An 11,433-nucleotide genomic window follows, 5' to 3' on the forward strand; every position below is an offset into this window, starting at 1 on the left:
ATATATTTAAACATGGTCTCAGAAAGTTGCTGAGACTGGTTTTGGACCTCTGAGCCTCCTGTCTTAGCCTCCCGAGTACTAGGATTACAGCAGGCACTACCACACCCGAACCTTATTTTTTGTTTTTGTTTGAGAACGGGGTCTTGCTAGGCTGCTGAGCGTCTCACTACTGTTACCAAGGTGGCCTCACACCTGCGATCCCGTTGTCTCAGCTTCCTAAGTACTGCGATCAGAGGCGCGCTCCACTATGCCCGGCCCCTTCACAGACTTCCCCTCGGAATCCGGGCGGTCTCCAGCAGTCCTGATCCCTCGGTCTCCAGTGCCCCTCGCCATCCTGCAGGCACCTAGTTCCTCTCCAGCATTCCGACCCTCTCCACCCTCTCTCCGGCCGCCGAGTCCCTTGGAGGTAAGGTGGCCACCATCTCCTTGGCTCCCATGAACTAGTTTCCAGGTCCGTCCTGCCCACCCCCCAGGGAGCCCACGTGACCTTGAAGAGCCTGTTGGAGTTCCTTCCAGTCTAGTCCCCTGCAGGCCAGCCACCATCCATGGGGGAGCTCCTCTCTGCCTGCCCGGCACCTTGTGAACCCCAATCTTCTTCGCAGGCCCGTGAGGTCAATGGCTCAGCCCTATTTTAAAGGTATGCAAACCAAGGATTGGAGCTACCCCAGGCCCAGAGCATGTGGCTCATTCTTCAGGGAAACCGGGTTCAAACCCTGACTGCTGACCTCAGCATCCCTTCCTGCCCACAGGTCGCTGAGGATGTCACAGGCTTGCCCATGCAGTCAGCTGTCCACCCATAAAGTCAGGCCTAGGGGACACCCTGGGCGTGCTTCAATGGCTTAACAGGGACCGCCTGAGAGCTGCTGCTACCCGGATCCCGCCTTCCACCTGCTCCTTCCTCTGGCTCACCTGCACCCCCACGCTGCAAGATGGAGAGCTCAGATCCAGGCCTCCACGCCCCCGGAGCCAGCTCCAGCCTCCCAGGCGGCCCAGACCCTCGCCTGGCACAAGGGTGTCAGGGCTGCGGCCGCATCCCTCCCTCTTCCCCTGGAAAGAGTTCTTCCCTCCTCCCTCTTCCCCTGGAAGAGTTCTTCTCTTCCCCCCACTTCTCTTGCACGGGGTTCCCGGAACCATTCCTTCTACTCAGCCTTCCTCCAGGCCTTGAACCCCCTTTTCTACTGTCTCCACCAGAGAACCTGCAGTCTTAACCTTAGAATTCTCAGTCCCTGATGTCCCACCGGTAGAAGTTTTCAAAGGGCCAGAGGCTCCAGAGGAGAGCTGGCCCCATCTATGGCTAGCCAAGAATTCTTTTTTGCAGTACTAGGGATGGAACCCAGGGGCATTCTACCTCTGAGCGACACCCCCGGCACTATATTTTATTCTGTATTTTGAAAAAAGGTCTCACTTAGTTGCAAAGAGCCTCACTAAGTAGCTGAGGATGTGTGCAAATAGCAATCCTCCTGTCTCAGCCTCGCAAGTGCTGGTATTACAAGCATGTGCCACCATGCCTGGCTCAGCTAATCAAGAATTTAGACTATGCCTCCTTTTCAGAGGATTTTTATAATAGCTCTGTGTGTGTGTGGGGGTTACTGGGGATTTAACCCACACCTGACTCCTAGCCCTAGTTTTAATTTTCACTAAGTTGTTGAGGGTCTCAGCCGGGCGTAGTGGCGCAGGCTTGTAATCCCAGCATTTGGGAGGCTGAGACAGGAGGATCACGGTTCAAGGACAGCCTCAGCTACTTAGTGAGGCCCGTTGCAACTTAGTGAGACCCTGTTACAAAATAAAGAATAAAAAGAAGGCTGGGTGTAGCTCAGAGGTAGAATGCCCCTTGGTTCCATCCCCAGTACCACAAAAATTAATTAATTCAAAATATAAAAAAAACCAGGGTCTCATTAGATTGATGACAGTCTCACTACTTGTTAAGGCTGTTCTCAAATTTACCATCCTCCTATTTCGGCCTCCCAGGTACTGGGATTACAAGCGTGTGCCACCATGCCTGGCCCTTATAAATTTTTGAAGTCTAGGGATGGAACCCGGGGCATTCAACCTCCGAGCTACACCCCCAGCCCTATTTTTTATTCTTTATTTTGAAACAGGGTCTCACTAAGTTGTGGAGGGCCTCACTAAGTAGCTGAGGCTGTCCACAAACAGCGATCCTCTGGTTTCAGCCTCCCGAATGCTGGGATTACAAGCGTGCACCACCACGCCCAGCCAGATTCTTTTAATTATAACTTAAATCCAAGTCATGAAGATTTATGCTTATTTTTGTTTAAGAGTTATATTATATAGTTTTAGCTGTTACTCTAAGGCCTATGATCCCTTTTGAGTTACATTTTGCATATGGTGTGAGGTAGGGATCCAAATTCTTGTGTGTGTGTGTGTGTGTGTGTGTGTGTGTGTGTGTGTGTGTGTGTTTGTGTGGTGGTACAGAGTATTGAATTAACAGGCATTCAACTACTGAACTACACCCCAAGTTTATTTATTTTTATTTAATTTTTTGTGGTACTGGGGGTGGAACCCAGAGGCTTTCTACCTCCGGTCTATACTCCCAGACCCATTTTATATTTTATTTGGGAACAGGGTCTCACTAAGTTGCTGAGAGCCTCACTAAGTAGCTGAGGCTGGCTTTGAACCCGTGCGATCCTCCTGTCTCAGCATCCCAAGCACTGGGATTACAAGCGTGCGCCACCACGCCCAGCACCCAAAGTTTATTTTGAAATAGGATCTTGATAAGTTACTGCATGCTAGCCTTGAACCTGCAATGCTCCAGTCTCAAGCTCCCAAGTACTGAGATTACAGGTGATTGCCACCACGCCCAGCTGCAACTTCATGTTTTTTGGCTTCTGAGCATCCCATCCTAGCACTGATTGTTGAAAAGACTTTTCTTTCTGCATTGAATTACCTTGCCATCCTTATAGAAACTCATCTGACTATAATGTGAGAGTTTATTTTTTGGTTAGGATTTATTTCTCGATTCTTAATTCTATTGCGTAAGTCTCCGTGTCTATCCTTATGCCATGCTACACTGTTTAAATTGCTGTAACTTTGCAGTGAGTTTTGAAATCGGGAAGTATAAGTCAAAATTTCCAAGATTGTTTTAATAGTGTGTGCCCCTTTATAAATGGTTTCTCCATCTGAAAATTGGTGGCTTTTTTTCATAGAAATATCTACAATGACAAGAAAATATAGGATAGTTGCCAGGCATGGTGGCACATGCCTATAATCCCAGCTACTTGGGAGACTGAGACAGGAGAATCACAAAGTCCAGGCCAGCCTGGGCAATTTAGCAAAACCATACCTCAAAGCCAATAAAAAGGGCTGGAGTTATAGCCCAGTGGTAGAGTACTTGACTAGTGTGTCCAAGGTCCTATATTAAGTGCCCAATAGTGAAACACACACACACACACACACACACACACACACAGAGTGGAGATAGATACGTGACATATAAAACTCACGTTTCTAGAGGCTTCCAAGGAAATCATGCTTATGTAAACCCCCCACCCTGTCCCTGGACCTACCAGGAAGCAGCTGGCTGAACCACCGTGAGATTTCTTTCCCTCTTCGTGCGCAGACGGGCTCTGTCCGAGCCTGTACTCTCCCTGTTGCCTTGACTTGAATTTGTTTGGTGTTATTAGGAGTTATTGGGAGTGGATGGTAGTTCTGATTACTCTCAGCAGCGGAGGTTTAAGAAATCCTTTCAGGAATGTCCTGCCATGTGGCTAGGGTTTAAGGCAAGGGAATGTCTGACCTCCTCCATCTACAGGCTAGTATCCTTTCCCCAGGCTTGTCACTGCTTCTGTGGCCCCCCAGGACACACTGGGGATGACACTCGCTGGCCCGCCTACCTCACAGGGGGTATTGTGTCAAGGTGACCTCTCCAGAGCGCTTGCCCCACTGCCAGGCTGAGTAAGGCTCTGGTCTTTGCCCCAGGGCCTCTGTGAGTTGCCCTGCGTGCCATCTGTCATTCTGCCTTGCAAATGACTGGCTTTCTTTCAGTCTCCTCCTCCGTGAACTTGCTGAAGACAGGGGCTGGGTGGATTCCCTCCCAGCGGCCCCAGGACCCAGCATATGGCAGGCCCCACTCTCATCTTTGTTAGTGTTACGGTTTAGAGATAGAATGGCCTCTGAAAGAGCTCACATACTGATGTTCAGAGTTGATGGAATGAGGGCTGCCATCTCATCGGTGGAGGAATCCATCAGAATGGGTTTATTGGGTGGTAACCTGGGCAGGTGGGGAGTGGCTGGAGGAGGTGGGCCTGGGGCCTGTGATCATCTCCTTGAATCCCTTTGCTTTTGCTGTCTTTGTTCTGGCTTCCATGATATGAAAGCAGAGCTCTTGCCCTCTCTCTCTCTGCCTTCCACCACCAGGCCCTGAGCTCTGCCCAGGTAACCCAGCCTAACCTGGACTGAAATCTCCAGAAATGTGAGCAAGCACATCTTTCTTCCTCTAAGCTGTGTGGTCAGGTGTTCTGGACGACAGCAGTGAGGATGCTGACTGACCCAGGCTAAACGGAACTGAAAGTGCCCTGAACGCCTTTTGAGACCGGTATCTCCCGTGGTGCAGAGATGATCCTTTTTGTGGCCCACAAGAAGGAAGGCTTCCCAGCTGCATGGCGAGGCCCAAAATAGTCCTGGTGGGCTACCTTCATGCTGCTTGGCTTCCAGAGCAGAAGCAACGGAGCTCGATGCTGATGGCGGACCCAAAAGTCTGGCTCCTGTGAACTTACTCTCTCCTGGCTGGAAGTTTCTCTGACTCAATGGGTCCATGTGCTTTATTCCCAGCAGATGGATGCCATTTTCCCCTGTGCTGTTTGGCACATACAGATGCAAGAAGTCAGAGCCAGAGAGAACATGGTGGCCTATCCCCAAGCTGCCACTTGTCTTTGGAGTGTTTCCAGTTGAACGTGTGCATACACACACACACACACACACACACACACACACACGCTGATTGACTGGTCCTGCCCCCTAGAAGTGAAACGGGGGTTTCTTGAGAGGAAACCCCGGCGAGTTCTTGTCTACGGTGAGCGAAGAATGACACCCGCAGACCTCAGGAAGGGGAGTAAAAGGTTTATTGGAAGCAGCAGGGAATGGGGCAAGGGTGGCTGAACACCCCCAAAGGGGCTGGAACTCTGGGTCCAGCAGCTGCCTTCAGGACAATACTTGAGAGTAGCCCAAGCCGAATTGCCTTCAGGTGTAGGCTGCTTTCTTCCAGAGTCCACGCGATCTGCCACAAGGGAATAGAGAAAAGTGGCCGAACACCCCATAGGGGCGGTCGGAACTCCGGGGTCCAGTAGCTGCCTTCAGGGTCACTACCCGAGTGTCACCCGAGCCAAGTGCCCATCAGTTGCAAACTACTTTCTCCCAGAGTCCACGCGATCTGCCAGAAAAGAGGTGCAGGTCACCCCTAGGGGCCTGGTCAGCCATGGTGTCCAGCAGAGGCCTTCAGGTCACTACTCGAGAGTCGCCCGAGCCACGTGCCCTCAGATGCACTCTGCCTTCTCTCAAGGCCAACACGACCTGCGAGAGAGAGAACAGCTCCCCAAAAGGGGAGGGGGTCCCGAGCGGGAAAGTCCCCCTTTTGCCATCTGACTGGCCGATGCCTGACCGCTTGCAAGTGCGTTTTTGGTTAGGGTGACTTTTGGGACTCCAAGGAGAATTTGCATAGGACATTTGCAAGTCCTTTGAAGGGTCTCCTTTCAGGAATGCCAGACATGCTGGGTGGGTTTGTTGATTAGGAAACTCAGGATGGCCTTGTGAAGCTCTGGCCTTCTTTTCTCCTGAGCCTTTGGAATTTCAGGCATTTGTCGCCCCTCAGGAAACTCAGGAAATTAACTTTTTCCTACCGAGGCCTTTTCCCTATCTGCCTATTTCCTTTCTATCTCCTCAGAAGCACACAGTATAGTGGCAGAGCACGCATAAAAAGAATCAAGAGAGCCGAGTGCACGGCACACACCTGTCGTCTCAGTACTTGGGAGGTTGAGACAGGAAGGTCACAGGTTCGAGACCAGCCTCAGCACCGTAGTGAGACTCTCAGAAACCTAGTGAGATCCTGTTTCAAAACAAAACATAAAAAGGGCTGGGGTGGCACGCTTATAATCCCAGCATTTGGGAGGCTGAGACTGGAGGATCGTAGTTTGTGGACAGTCTTGGCTACTTAGGCCCTCTGCAACTCAGTGAGACTCTGTTTCAAAATAAAGAATACAAAAATAGGACAGGGGGTGTAGCTTGGAGGAGGAATACCCCTGGGTTCCATCCCCAGACCCATTAAAAAAAAAAGCTAAATATAGCTGGGTGTGGGTTATATGCCTGTAGTCCCAATACTTGGGAGTCTGAGACAGGAGGATCACAGTTTTGAGGCCAATCCCAGCAATTTAGTGAGGCCCTCAGCAACTTAGACCCTATTTCAAAATAAAATACAGCCGGGCATGGTGGTGCACACCTGTAACCCCAGTACTTGGGAGGCTGAGACAGAAGGATTGCAGGTTCAAAGCCAGCCTAGCAATTTATTGAGACCCTGTTTCAAAATTAAAAAAAAAAAAAAAAATGAAGCTGGGCATGGTGGCGCATGCTTGTAATCCCAGCATTTGGGAGGCTGAGACAGGAGGATTGTGGTTTGTAGACAGCCTCAGCTACTACTTAGTGAAGCCCTTTGCAACTCATTGAGATCCTGTTTAAAAATAAAGAATAAAAAATAAGGTTAGGGTATAGCTCGGAGGTAGCATGTCCTTGGCTTCAATCCCTAGTACTTAAAAAAAATTTTTTTTTAAGGGCCGGGGGTATAGCTCAGAGGTAGAATGCTTCTGGGTTCAATCCCAAGCACCACAAAAAAATTAAAATAGAATAGGGCTAGGGTAGCCGGGCATGGTGGTACACGCTTGTAATCCCAGCATTCGGGAGGCAGAGACCAGAGGATCATGGTTCGCGGACAGCCTCAGCTACTTAGTGAGGTCCTTTGCAACCCACTGAGACCCTTTTTCAAAAATAAGAAGACTAGCCGGGCGTGGTGGCGCACGCTTGTAATCCCCGCACTTGGGAGGCGGAGACAGGAGGATCACGCAGGTTCGAAGCCAGCTGCGCTGGCTTAGGAGACCCTGTTTCCAAATAAAAATAAAATCGGTCTGGGAGTGTAGCCCGGAGGTAGAAGGGCAAAAAAAAAAAAAAAAAAAGTAAACATATCACATTGCCCAGCAATTATACTCCCACATAGATGTGACTCAAGAAAATTGAACACGGAACAAAAACTTGGAAATTCTTGTGCCAGTGTTCATAGCAGCATTATCCACAATAGCCGAAAGGGGATAACATCTTAATGCCTACCAGGGAACGAGTAAACAAAATGTGGGATATATACACAGCGGGATAGTGTGTGGCCATTAAAAGGGAATTCCTATACGTGCTACAGTAGATGAACCTGGGAAACATTATTTCATGAAGAGACATGTGTTGAGTGACTCCACTTATATGAGGAACAGGCACGTTTGTAGACACAGAAAGTAGGATGGGCAGGCACCGTGGCACAGGCCTGCAATGCCAGCTCCTGGAGAGGCTCAGGCTAAAGCCTCACAAGTTTGTTTTGTTTTGGTGGTACTGGAGATGGAATCTAGGGGCCTTCTACCTTTGGGCTACACTCCCAGATCTATTTTATATTTTATTTGGAAACAGGGTCTCACTAAATTGCTGAGAGCCTCACTCAGTAGCCGAGGCTGGCTTTGAACCTTCATAATCCTCCTGTTTCGGCCTCCCAAGTACTGGATTACAAGTGTGGGCCACCACGCCCGGCAGGATCACAAGTTTGAAACCAGCCCCGGGGAACTTGGTGAGGCCCTGTTGCAAAATAAAAAATAAAAAGGGCCAGGGAGCCGATATGGTGGTGCATGCGTGCGTGCTTGTAATCCCAGTACTTGGGAGGCTGAGACATGAGGATCACAGGTTCAAAGCCAGCCTCAGCTATGTAGTGAGGCCTTCTGCAACTTGGTGAGACCCTGCGTGTGTGTGTGTGTATGTGTGTGTGTGTGTGTGTGTGTGAGTGTTTTACTGGGGATGGAACCCAGGGGCATTCTACCTCTGAGCTACATCCCCAGCCCTATTTTTTATTTTTTGTTTTGAAACAGTTTCACTAGCCGGGCAAGGTGGCGCACACTTGTAATCCCCGCGCTTGGGAGGCGGAGACAGGAAGATCACGCAGGTTTGAAGCCAGCCTCACTGGCTTAAGAGACCCTGTTTCCAAACAATTTTTTTTTTTTTTTTTGGTGGTACTGGGGTTCCTGGAAGCCCTTCTACCTCCAGGCTACACTCCCAAACCTATTTTATATTTTTGAAACAGGGTCTCTTACGCCAGTGCGGCTGGCTTCGAACCTGCGCGATCCTCCTGTCTCCGCCTCCCAAGCCTGGGGATGACAAGCCTGCGCCACCACGCCCGGCTCCAAACAAATTTTTTAAAAAAGGTCTGGGAGTGTAGCCTGAGGTAGAAGGGCTTCCAGGAACCCCAGTACCACACACACACACACACACACACACACACACACACACAAAAAAAAAAAAAAAAAAAAAAAAAAACAGTTTCACTAAATTGCAGAGGACCTAAGTGAAGCCGGCCGCAAACCTGTGATCCTCCTGTCTCAGCTCCCAAGTACTGAGATTACAAGCGTGTGCCACTACACCCAGCTGAAAACTTGTTTAAAAATAAAAAAAAAATATATGGTTGGAGGTGTATCTGAGAGGTAAAATGCTTCTCTGTTCAGTTCTGAGTAACACACACACACACACACACACACACACACACACACACACACACACACACACACACACAGCCAGGGATGTAGCTCACTGGTAAGGCATCCCTGGGTTCAATCCCAATTAACAACCACCAAAATAAAAAAAATAAAAAAAAGAATAGAAGCTACCAGGGTCTGGAGAGAGTGGGAAACAGGGATTTATTGCTTAACGTGTGTAGAGTTTCTGCTTGAGATGATGAAAACTTCTTGACATCATGCTATGGTTACACAACACTACAAATACAGCTAAAATGACTAGGGGTGTGCTCAGTGGTTAGAGCAGGTGCTTTGAATAGGGACGGCCTGGCAGGGGGTCAATTCTACTATCAAAAACAAGCAAAAAAAGTTAAAACGGTAAGTTTTATGTCATGTGTATTTTACCACAATGAAAAAATAGGTTGGATGCTGGGCGTGGTGGTGCACGCTTGTAATCCCCGCGCTTAGGAGGCGGAAATAGGAGGATCGCGCACGTTCGAAGCCAGCCTCACTGGCTTAAGAGACCCTGTTTCCAAACAAATTTTTTTTTTTTTTTTGGTGGTACTGGGGTTCCTGGAAGCCCTTCTACCTCCGGGCTACACTCCCAGACCTACTTTTACATTTTTATTTGGAAACAGGGTCTCCTAAGCCAGCGCGCGCAGCTGGCTTCGAACCTGCGCGATCCTCCTGTCTCTGCCTCCCAAGCGCGGGGATGACAAGCGTGCGCCACCACGCCCGGCCCAAACAAATTTTTTAAAAAAAGGTCTGGGAGTGTAGCCCAGAGGGAGAAGGGCTTCCAAGAACCCCAGTACCAATAATAATAATAATAATAATAATAATAATAATAATAATAATAAGTTGGATATATTTAATTTTTAAATTTTATTTATTTAATTAAATTAATTTATTTATTGTGGTACTGAGTATAGAACCCAGAGACATTCTACCTCTGAGCTACAACCCCAGCCCTATTCTTTCTTTCTTTCTTTCTTTCTTTCTTTCTTTCTTTCTTTCTTTCTTTCTTTCTGTGGTACTGGGGATGGAACCCAGGGCTTTTCTACCTCCGGGCTATACTCCCAGACCTATTTGATATTTTATTTGGAAACAGGGTCTCACTAAGTAGCTTTGCGATCCTCCTGTCTCAGCCTCCCAAGTGCTGGGATTACAAGCGTGCACCACCATGCCTGGCTTATTCTTTATTTTGAAACAGGGTCTCACTGAGTTGCAAGGGGCCTCACTAAGTAGTAGCTGAGGTTGTCCTCTAATCATGATCCTCTTGTCTCAGCCTCCCAAAAGCTGGGATTACAAGCGTGTGCCACCACGACCAGCTTCTGGCTCTTCTTTTCTTTTCTTTCTTTCTTTTCTTTTCTTTCTTTTCTTTTCTGTCGTGTGTGTGTGTGTGTGTGTGTGTGTGTGTGTGTGTGGTACTGGGGATGGAACCCAGGGGCTTTTCTACCTCCGGGCTACACTCTCAGACCTATTGTCTATTTTATTTGGAAACAGGGTCTCACTAAGTTACTGAGAGCCTCACTAAGTAGCTGAGGCTGGCTTCGAACCTATACGATCCTCCTGTCTCAGCCTCCCACGTGCGGGGATTACAAGCCTGTGCCACCACGCCCGGCATCTGGCTCTTCTTTTAAAGGAAAACTGGTAAGAGGTGAATTTTGGAAATTGAGTAGGGATAATGTCAGCCTGGTGATCTCAAGATGGTTCATGGTCTGGCCTTTTCCATAGTCCTCAGGCTGATCTAATTGTCGGGGTGAGCCCTCAGCTCAGGGACTCAGGATCTGCCTAATGTGACGGAAAATAGTTTCAGCACACCCAGAGACATGAAGAGAGGTTTATTTGGGGAAAAGGGGAGGAAACACACATTCAAGAGAGAATGCGGCCACCTCCAGATGAGGAAGGCATTTTGGGGAGTTCAGGGTTTTCTTTTTATAGGGGACTTTTGTGAGGGGTGGGCTAGAGAAGGGATGCGAGGATGGGCTCAGTCCGGTAGTCCTGAGGCAGTTTCTGGGGGGCAGGTGGTCTGGACAGTCTTGGGGTGGATGAGCTCAGGTTGACTGGGGTCTTTATTAGCTGACTGACAGATAAGTGGGATATCCTAAATGATGGGTTTCTTGGAACGATTATATCTGTCTTCTTATCGATGCACGGGGGCAATTAGAGCTTCTTTTACTTAACTCTAGGATCTATAGGTTTTCCAGGAATTTTGGGGAGAGTCAGGCTTAGGAAAGAGAACTGGTTTGTGGCTGAAGCACTTCGGCTCCAGGTTCTGACATTAAAGTTATATTTTACTTTTCCTTCCTGTCTGTTTCCTTTCTACCTACTTATTTCTTCTATCCTACATCATAATCAATAGGTAATGCTGACAGTTCCCCAAATTGTGTATTTCTTAAAATATCTCCCTCTTGGCTGGGCGTGGTGGCGCACGCTTGTAACCCCAGCATTTGGGAGGCTGAGACAAGAGGATCGTGGTTTGCAGACAGTGCTAATATTTTGCAAAGTTGTGAGACCCTTCACAACTCAGTGAGACCCTGTTTCAAAATAAAGAAAAAAAAATAGGGCTGGGGATATAACTCTGAGGAAGAATGACCCTGGGTTCCAGTCCCACATTGAAAGAAAAAAATAGCCTCTTTTTGCTTAAACTATTTATTGGTGGTCTAATTCACAG

The sequence above is a fragment of the Muscardinus avellanarius genome (assembly GCF_963383645.1).
Source record: "Muscardinus avellanarius genome assembly, chromosome: 3".
Taxonomy (NCBI): Eukaryota; Metazoa; Chordata; class Mammalia; order Rodentia; family Gliridae; genus Muscardinus; species Muscardinus avellanarius.